The sequence below is a fragment of the Lathyrus oleraceus genome, chromosome 2, assembly GCF_024323335.1.
Source record: "Lathyrus oleraceus cultivar Zhongwan6 chromosome 2, CAAS_Psat_ZW6_1.0, whole genome shotgun sequence".
NCBI lineage: Eukaryota > Viridiplantae > Streptophyta > Magnoliopsida > Fabales > Fabaceae > Lathyrus > Lathyrus oleraceus.
The window spans coordinates 434,522,128-434,532,415 of record NC_066580.1 but is presented as its reverse complement, the minus strand read 5'-3'; the positions used below and the strand labels follow the sequence as shown (position 1 = coordinate 434,532,415).

The following is a 10,288-nucleotide window of genomic DNA, read 5'->3' as shown; positions in this document are numbered from 1 at the left end:
GCAGCGTGTACCTTCTGCTTATAATCAGTTCATAAAGGAAGAGATTCAGAGGATTAAAGCTAATAATCCTGATATTAGTCACAAAGAAGCTTTCAGTACAGCTGCAAAAAAAAATTGGGCACATTTTCCTCATATGCATTTTGGGCTCATGTTGGAGAGTAACAATCAAGCTAAGATGGAGAATGTGTCTGAGAAGCGTTTGATGTCAAGGGCTGCACTAATGAACATGAACAAATGAGAAATATATTGTTCATAATATGTGTTAGGAGAAAAACTTCATCAATTTTAATTATAAGTGAGTGTTCCATGCAGCAGTTTGTTTGACATAGTAACCGTTAGATGTGGTCACTACACAAATCTATGGTCTGTCAACATGGCTGCAGCGTTTCAGTCACTTCCATGGCAAGATATTCAGGCACCTAGCCACTGCATGAATCCAGAGTACAGGATCCGAACCACCGGCAACACTTCCAAATGCAACGATAGGATTGCAATGCGCACCACACCAACCATTCGAATCCTATCATTACCAATTCGAGCTAGAAGTCACACCATCCAAATGCCATGACCCTGCTGGAAAAACAACCATGACAGTAACCTCACACCACACCTAACAGGAACAGAAACAGAGATGTTAGGGAGAAGCAAGAATAATGAAGAACAGTCACACGCAAGGAATTGGAGAAGAAGAAATCTTTAACAGAACATCAAAACAAAACAGAATTGGGAAGAGAGAAACTCACAATTTGGAATAGGCTTCATTTCTTCATCAAGATTCGTCGGAGACCTTTCGTAAACCAGCAACCCATTTCCACAAACCTACAAACACACCCACCGAAACCATTTCAAAACGGTTAAAATTCTGAACTGACCATGGTGCTTAGAGACCCCGGTTAAAACTCAATGTGGTTTACCTTCTTAACAAGATAGCCAACAAGTGTTGTTGCAATAGGAAAACCAGCAGAACCTGCACACCGGCATACCTCCAATGCATCACACCTGCAAGTGCAAACCAAAGGATCCTGCACAAACATCAACGGTCAATAACCTGTATCAGTCCCAGGCATATTCACATTAATCAAAGCTGCAGCAGCCAACAAATAACAAGACATCAAGTAATCCCATCCTAAACTTATAACAACTCCAAAACAGTTCTCCAATAAGCTATGACAGCGACGCTTTTCGTTCCATAATAGGAATTGAATAGAATCATAACAAATTCAACTTCCTCCCATCATCTCCAACCTCTCCTTCAATTCATCTTCTCAACATCTTCTAACCCGTCCTTCACGTGCGGCCATCTTAAACCAACCTTAACCTGCAAAACTTTCATAACAGAAAAACATGCATGTTGTACATAGCATAGCAGCAGTAAACATACCAAGCCAGCTAGACACCATCATCACTACAAAATGAAACAACCTACAACAGTCCAATCCAAAGCATTCAATTAAAATTCACATCAAATCCCAATTCCAATCCAATACAACATAGTCAATGACAATCCCAAATCCTACACTAATTTAAGCATCAATCCAATTCCATAAGACAAGTCCATAAGCATTAATCTAATTCTATAAGACAAGTTCAAATCCAATTCCACAACTCATTGCATATCATACCAATTTAAATAAACTCATGACAGAAAAGAAAACTTAGCCAAATGATATCCACCTAACCTCCAACAGCATGATTCAAAGCCACAACCTGAATCCTCCCTTACTAATTGGTTGGTTGACCTCCATTCAAAGCCACAATGCTGTGCTATAGCAGGTATCACAAAGTAGAAGAAGAAATCTGTAAACCGAAGTTGCTCATGCTTTTACTAAGTTTTCACTGCAGTAAAACCAAGTAATTAGCAAGGCAGTTAAAAATTCAAAAAGATGCCCAAAACGGAATTGAGACAAAGTAGAGGAAGAAGGTACACGGTTCATATTACCATTCCAGAACAAGCATCAAAGAGGCAGACCGAAATTCTGAGCACCAAAAGGATTTCGCAGAGATACTTGTTTTGATCTGCATAGGCCAACCCGAAACCCTAATCTGCTGGATATAAAAGGGAAGGTGAGATTGAGAAGAGAGGGACGGGAAAAATCAGAGGAAAAACCCTAATCCCAAAATCAAAAAAACCTGGATTGAAAAGGCGAAGAAGGAAGATTTAAGCTTCACCGTCGCCGTCGTCACCGCCGAAGGTGAGATTTTTACTCAATTCCCTTTTGAAACCATAGATTTGTGCATTTCTTGGGTAGTGTCGTGAGGCTAATGTGAGAGACGGCTGAGAGATGATGAGCGATTGAGAGAGCAACTGAGAGATGATGAGCGATTGAGAGAGCAACTGATAGATGATGAGCGATTGAGAGAGCAATTGAGAGAGGTGTGAGCGATTGAGAGAGTGAGGACGTTGAGGGAGTGAGGACGATGAAGGGTCTGTTATTGTTGCTCTCACTTTCTTTCTTTTATTTATTTTAAAAAAAACAAACATTTAAGCCACTTAAAAACCATTTAAAAAAATTAATACTTTAGTCTTCCTTTGCACATTTTATTAATTAGTTTTTGTGTTCCCAATCCATCAATCACTTGGAAACCCAACAGCCAGGCGGCTAGGGTTTTTTTGGGATTCCTCCTTCGTTTAATTAGCAGTCCAACAGACTATCTTATTTTAGTTCTTATTTTTTTAATTTTTATTTCAATCTGTTTTGGTTTATGTATTTCAGTTGTTATTAAAATTATAAATAACCATAAGTGGCCTAGTGGAGAGATAGTAGTTTCACTTCCTTTAGTGGGATGTGTTTGATACTTGGGAATGGCATATATCTCCCTATTTTTATTTTTATGCTTACTATTTCATGTAAAAAAAATTATATAACTTCTACTATTTATTGTACTTTTACATTAATTTAATCATTATTTAGTTGTTTATATTTTTAAATGTTTATCTGTTAGATTTAATTAATGATTGAATTTTCGATATTGTTTTTTTTTATTCGATTAGTCGATTTTTGTGTGTTAGTTAATTTAGTTAGGTTATTAGTATCCATGTCCATACTTTTACACATGTAAATAATCACACCCAACATTCAATTTCATTTCCCCATCACCGTCAAATACAATTTCAAGCCTTTCTTCCACACTTCAATATTCAAATCTTTTTCTAAATAAAACGTGAAGAAAAAGATTATCCTGGATGGAATATCCAGTCATAATCCCGAATATTAGGCTCAAGCTGTAAGAGCTTGCAAGCCGTTAATATTCGTCTTCTCTTTAACACTCCAAATATTCAATTTTTTTTCTAAATAAAACGTGAAGAAAGAGATTATCCTGGATGGAATATCCAGTTATAATCCCGAATATTAGGCTCAAGCTGTAAGAGCTTGCAAGCCGTAAATATTCGTCTTCTCTTCCACACTCCAAATATTCAAATCTTTTTTTTCTAAATAAAACATGAAGAAAAAGATTATCCTAGATGGAATATCCAGATATAATCCCGAATATTGGGCTCAAGCTGTAAGAGCTTGTAAGCCATAAATATTCGTCTTCCCTCCAAAACACTCGTAAATATTCGAACTATTTTCTTAACAATATTGGAAAGAAACAGGCTGCCTGGGTGGAATGTCCAGACGTAGTCCCGAGTGTTGGACCCAAGCTGTAAGAGCTTGTAAGTCACAAGTACTCGTCTTTCAAACTTCAAAATACCTAATTCCTACCTTAATACTTTTTCAATAAATATGGAAATGGAACATGGTGTATACCGTGCACTCCTGAGATTAAGATTCGAGGCGTATGCCTCGCCTATCTTAGCTCTCGCCATCGTCTAAAATTGTCAATGCGGTTTCTTCAAACCCTTTCTCAATCAAACCTAAAAATACTTAATCTTTATTAAACACTTTTGCTAATAAAGATGGAAATGGAACATGGTGTATACCGTGCACTCCTGAGACTAGGATTCGAGATGGATATCTCGCTCATCCAAGTTCTCGCCATCACTCAAAATACATCCAACCAATCAAACTCTTTCTCGCCGCCGTGCGATTAATCAAAAACCTTTTTCATAAATGAAAGATATATTGTCTTAAGGTGATGTAAAACAATGTTTCAGCCACGATTGTTGAGTCGAGATAAGTTACGCTTTTCCGAATGTAGATTTATAAATCCGTTCGATGTGTGGTATGCGTCCACTCCTCATCTGTTTTGGGTAAAACAGTGTTTTCATCGATTAATACAGTATAGCTTTCGCTAAAATCGACCAACAAACAAACATTTTTCTACCCAGAACTACGTAAGCCTTGATTTCTCTTTTGAGATACGTAGGAGCAGGATTTTTAAATCTTGTCAGGCCCACTGATAAAAAACTTAGGTTTAGTCCTTCGTCAAAAATCCAAAAACATTCTCTTCTCATCCTTTCTTTCTTTCCCACCTAATAATTCGAAAAGCCTAACATTTCAATTAACACTAACGCACACAACTAACCTAATGGTTCCCGTTGAGTACAACGGATGTGAGGGGTGTTAATACCTTCCCCTTGCGTAATCGACTCCCAAACCCTGATATTGGTTGCGATGACCATATCTTATCCTTTCTTTTAGAGGTTTTATCGATATTTCCCCTTTCCTTTTTAGGAATAAATAAAGTTTGGTGGTGACTCTGTTCAGTCCATCATTGCGAGCGTGCAATTGCGCTTCGCTTAAAGTCGTATCCCCATTTTTCGAGGTGCGACAGATACGTAGGTATGAGATTGCGAGATCTTGGCGAACACACTAATAAAAACCTCCATTTTCTCCCTTCTGAGGTTCCCATCCATCTCTATTCAATTTTATTATCACTCGAACAAAACAAACAAGATAAGTTAACACTCAAATCGCGAAATTGACATAAAAGGTTCCCGTTGAGTACAACGGATGTGAGGGATGCTAATACATTCCCCTTGCGTAATCCACTCCCGAATCCGAATATGGTTGCGACGACCATTATTCTATTATTCAAAAGGTTTTATCGATATTTTCCTATCCCTTTATTGGGATAAATAAAGTTCGGTGACGACTCTGTTCGAACATGATTTTTTCCGCGACAATCGCGAGGAATCGTATTTTTCGAGATGCGACAGATGGCGACTCTGCTGGGGACAACTCCAAGCAAAAGAGTGTGAAGCCTAATTTAGTTCAGTTGATGTATTGTGTGTTAATCTTGTTTATTTATTTGTTACTTATTCTGTTATTATTATTCTATCATAATTATTGTTTAGTGTTTTATTGGCTATGTATTATTGGGGTTCTCTAGTTGGTGATACTTTGTGAGATAGGCTCTCCACTCGAGTCTGAGAAAAAGCATAAGATTAAGTTGGTGGTTGCATAGTGGACACCCACAAGGAATCTTCCTTGTTGGGATGATACGAAGGCCCCACCTAGAGGAGATTCTCTTGAGATATTATTGTCCGACGAGTCTTCATCACGATGATAGTATTTTCAAGTTGGATGAATGACTCTAGGGACCTTTTAACCCACTCTATCCGGCGGTTATGTAGTATTAACCTACGAAGTTTCAGACTTGTTGGGTTAATACGAAAACCCCAATCAGATGAGATCCCGTGGAAGTATTATTACCTTACAATAATATTTCCAACCTCGATCTATGACTCTGAGAACCTTGTTAGAACCCTGGACTCGAGAGTTGTGTAGTAGAATCCCCATGGAGCCTTCCTTGTTGAGATAATATGAAGACCTCACCTAGACGAGATATTCTTAAGGATATTATTGTCTGACGAGTCTTCGTCACGACAGTGACGTCCTCAAGAAATATTTGTGACTCTAGGAACCTACCAACTGTAGAGCTTACCCATGGGGTTACATTAATCAGAGATACCCGTCATTTACTTGTTATTTTGATCCATCTAAAAACACTTTGAACCTGTGATCCTGAACCTGTCACTACTAGGGTGGCAAAACGGGCTCGGCCCGCGGGGAATGCCCGTTTTGCCCTCACTTTTGTGCGGGGCGGGCCAAGGATTTAGGCCCTCACCCTCAAATGTGTCTGCCCCGCCCCGCCCCGTTTTTTTTGCAGGCTTTTGCGGGCACATGTATTTACATATATTTTTGCAGTTTTAGGCTTAAAGAGTGCAGTGCCCGCGGGCTTTCCCCGCCCCGCCCTCACTTTTTTGCGGGGCGGGTCTAAGTTTTAGGCCCGCATCCTCAACTATGACCGCCCCACCCCGCCCCGTTTTTTTGTGGGCTTTTGCGGGGCGGGCCTAAACGGGGCGGGCATGCCCGTTTGCCACCCCTAGTCACTACATTCATGCACATATCATTACATCTGCATTCATCATGCGTTGCATATCATTTTCCACACAAAATATATACAAAAAAACTCATTCATCCTTCGTCCATAACCTGCAGTTGATTTCCCGATGCTCATATCAGATTTGAAGTAGCTATTGGAAGACCACGGATCCATTGGAGCAAAGTCACATTGCATTAAGAGGAGAAGTTGACTCGATGAAAAACCTGTTAGACCAACTTGTGGAAGCTATGATAGCTTCAGCAAAGAGGGAGGACAATATTCAGCAGACTTCAGTTGTTGAAAATGTTACTCTAGCTCCAATAAATGATCCTACCCAACCTCAGCTTGTGCGAACCCTAGTTGATAACTCTGTTGTACAGGAACGTCATATTGTTCGAGATTCCTCTTACCAGGATGCTGTTGAGTATCACAGCTTTGCATTCTCCATGCCAGATTCCCATGGAACAAGCCTAGTGGTTAATGTTGAATAACCACAAGATGAGGAGATTGCTAAAAGATGTCGCGTGTGTCATACCCCAAAATTTGCCCGTTAATTTTGCAAGACATTTTTTAAGGCACTCCAACTCATTACTCAAGGCATTGACCTTAAAGGAACAAAGACCCAGCTCACAGATGGCCAAATCCAGAAAATGGCCCAAACTGGCATGCTCGCTAGGCGAGCAGCTCCTTCGCCTAGCGAACTCTTCGCTATGCCACTCGCCTAGCGAAGCTTGCGAATACCAGAAAATTCTGGGCTTCATTCTGAGCCCATTAGGTCACGAAAAAGCATTATAAATACCAACACTTCAGTCAGAAAAGAGGAAAACGAAAACGGGAGATAGAGAGAAGGCACAGCAAACCCTGGAGGCTAACCCAGAGAATTCAGAGTAACCCTAAAGGAAACCCTGAAGGAAACTCATCTGCACCAAGGTTACCTCCGCCCAACTTAATCCGGCGCCAACCCTAAGAGTGACTCGCCCATTCAAGGTTGCAATTCAATTGCAAACAGGTTTACATTACTATTATCGCTTTAGGTTCTTAATTTGCATGTGGCATTATGATGGAATTTATAAAAATATCTTAAGTTTTGCATGTGAATTTAAGTATGTATGAATATCTTGAATGTTTAACCATGTAATCTCTGTAATGGATGCCATAGGGTGTGAAGCTTGCTGAAATTGTACTGTTATCAAAACCAGAACCCGCAGCCGCTCGCTAGCGCATCGCTAAGCGAGCATGTAGCGAGTATTCGCTAAGCCTTCGCTAGGCGAGGCAGGAGCGAACGTGACAGTCGCTGACTTTTCTGTTCTGATTTTCGCTCATCTGACATGTTTTATCATAGCCATGCATTGTTTACCTGACCCTATTACTGTTGTGATTTCTTTTGTGGTGTAATGCTCGATTGCACCCTGATTTGGTATTCTGACCTGTTTGCTGAATTTTGTAAGGGTTCACATACTCCCGGAAAAGGTAGCTTGCTAGGTATTCCACTTTATTTGTGGGATACCCTTGTGGAGATTCATCCTAATTACTTAATTGATTTTAATGTGGAGATTCATCCTAATTACTTAATTGATTATAATATGGACCTAATTACCTAATTGATTACAACTACCTAATTGATTGTAAAGTATTGCCTTTGAATATGTGATCTTGGACCTCTCTTTGTTGCCTTACGATATTACGGTATTATGGTCATGTCCCGCGAATGTGGGGATACACTTAGCAAAGACCCTTCGGTTAAATCATCATGTCCCTATAAAATAAATCATTGTCCCTCGGATGTTGCCTGCGAATATATGATTTTGTCCTTCGATGACCCTTCGTTGTAGCCTACGGTTAATGATGATCTTCCCTTCGAATGCTAAGGTATCCTTACAAATGTTGCCTTCAATGACCAAACGATGACCCTACGATGACCCTTTTACATCCAAAGGATAAAACTACTTACTTCTCAATAGTAAGGACAGTTTTACCCTCATAAGGATAGGAAATGCCCATAAAGACCTTGGGTAGGTATAACTCCTAAATGCTTGCTCACAGCTTAAACTACTTTTCACACCTCACACTTTTCAAAACCTCTATTAGAAAATCACCACTTGGCATACATTCGTACTAGAATCATTGTCAAATTATATTTTTCTAAACAGCTTTCAAAATTAAACGAGATAAATACTTTGTATACACTCGGACAAGAATCATTACAAAGTTAAACTCTCTTTTCAAAACATTTTCTAAACAGCCCTCACACACTTTTTCAGACAAGAAAAACATAAGTGATCAAGCAATTAAGAGCCCATGGATAACCATGGATACAAAGGGTGCAAACACCTTCCCTTTGTATAATGTACCTCCCGAACCCAAAATCTAATTAAGGTCTTTCCTGTTCTTTTCCACCTTTCCTTATTGGATAAAAGAAAAGTCGGTGGCGACTCTTGCTAACCGCGACATTTGCTTTCCAAAGCAAAAACACACAAAGTCAGTTCACCGTATGACAGAACTGGCGACTCTGGTGGGGATTAACTAAAAAGAGAGGTTACCTTAAAAACAAGATCACTTATTCAAATTGTCTGATTTACTTTTAAGGGATTGCTTGGGTATTTTATGCTTGAGTGAAAGATCCTACACCCGGATCTAGTGTACCTTAGGTAAGTAGCAAAAGATCACCGCGGCTATCTGGCGTATACTAGAATGGTCAAAATGATGGCTACGGTTAATGTGACACTTTGGATGTCCTGATGTTCCTCATGTTTACTTGAGGAAAAATTTGGCTTCCGCGTGGTGTCATCAAAGCATTAACCAGACCTTTAGAACGCTAATTGACTCATCCTAGCCATTAGAAAGTAGTGAGATAACTGACTTCGGTTCCGACTGAGGTTGGTTGAGACTCGATACTACACTCTTTGAGATTGGACTTTAGGGAAGCTTCGGTCAACCACTTGGTGTTGCACTGAAGTGGACTTAAAGGAAGGTCAATGATTTGAGATCCTTCTAGAACCCGGTTACTATCCTAGGACAGGTTGAACCAACCAAACTTCAGTGGGGAGGGTACTTACCTATGGAACTCATGCAAGCCTTAAAACCTAGGAATGATTGTTGTGTGACTTGCTTGTGTTTGTTACTTACATAACATCATAACATCACGACGTCGTGGCATTGTACTAACCATTTCAAGGACTTTAAACATTGAAAACATTTCATACATTGCATAGCATAACATAACATTGCATAACAGGTATTCTAAGGGATCAATGTTCTCACGGTTTTCCTGCAAACAGAAAAATGGACCTCGAACAAACTGTCAAAGATCTCCAGGCTCAGAATGCTCAATTCCAGGAGATGATCTTGAACTTATCCAAGGGGCAGGAGGAACTGAAGGCTCTCTTGCTCGAGAAAAAGAAAGACAAGAAACCTGTGAGTTACATCAACCCGGGAAGAAGGCTTAAAGGACAGGCTGCAGGGGTCAAGATTAGACTTCCGAATGATTCAGAATAGGAGAATGTTGATCTCTTTAACCATGAGGACGACGATGAAGATTATGAGAATGAACAGTACCCTCCAAAAGATGATAAGTACAAGTTGCTGGAAGAACGTATGCTAGCTATGGAGGGTCAGAAGGCACCAGTCTGGATTTCGAAAGCTTGGGTCTGGTCTCTGATGTGATCATTCCCCGCAAATTCAAGATCCCCACTTTCACTAAGTATGATGGTGCGTCTTGTCCTCAGATACATCTGAGAGCTTATGTGAGAAAGATTCAGCCGTATACCACTGATTGGAAGCTATGGATCCATTTCTTCCAAGAGAGTCTATCTGGCACACAGTTGGAATGGTATTATCAGCTTGAGAGCTCTAACATCCACACCTGGACTGATTTAGCGACAGCTTTCTACAAGCATTACCAGTATAATTCTGAATTAGCGCCTACTCGGCTACAGTTGCAGAATATGACTATGGGCTCTAAAGAAAGCTTCAAAGAATATGCTCAAAAATGGAGAGATTTGGCTGGCAGAGTCAAACC

General features: G+C 39.9%; 1 long non-coding RNA gene across 3 annotated transcripts; it reads right to left on the bottom strand.

Annotated features, from left to right (window-relative positions):
- Window positions 1-348: 348 nt before the first annotated feature.
- Window positions 349-2,459, bottom strand: LOC127120016 (uncharacterized). 3 transcript variants are annotated; one of them, XR_007802997.1, is made up of 6 exons: window positions 2,131-2,459; window positions 1,940-2,043; window positions 1,680-1,836; window positions 915-1,022; window positions 744-819; window positions 349-610 (listed from the first exon to the last, which is right to left on the bottom strand). It is a non-coding gene; the product is annotated as an uncharacterized LOC127120016 (long non-coding RNA). The 3 variants fall into 3 exon arrangements; XR_007802996.1 differs by having other exon boundaries at window positions 915-1,836; window positions 1,940-2,046; XR_007802995.1 differs by having other exon boundaries at window positions 915-1,836.
- Window positions 2,460-10,288: the final 7,829 nt, after the last annotated feature.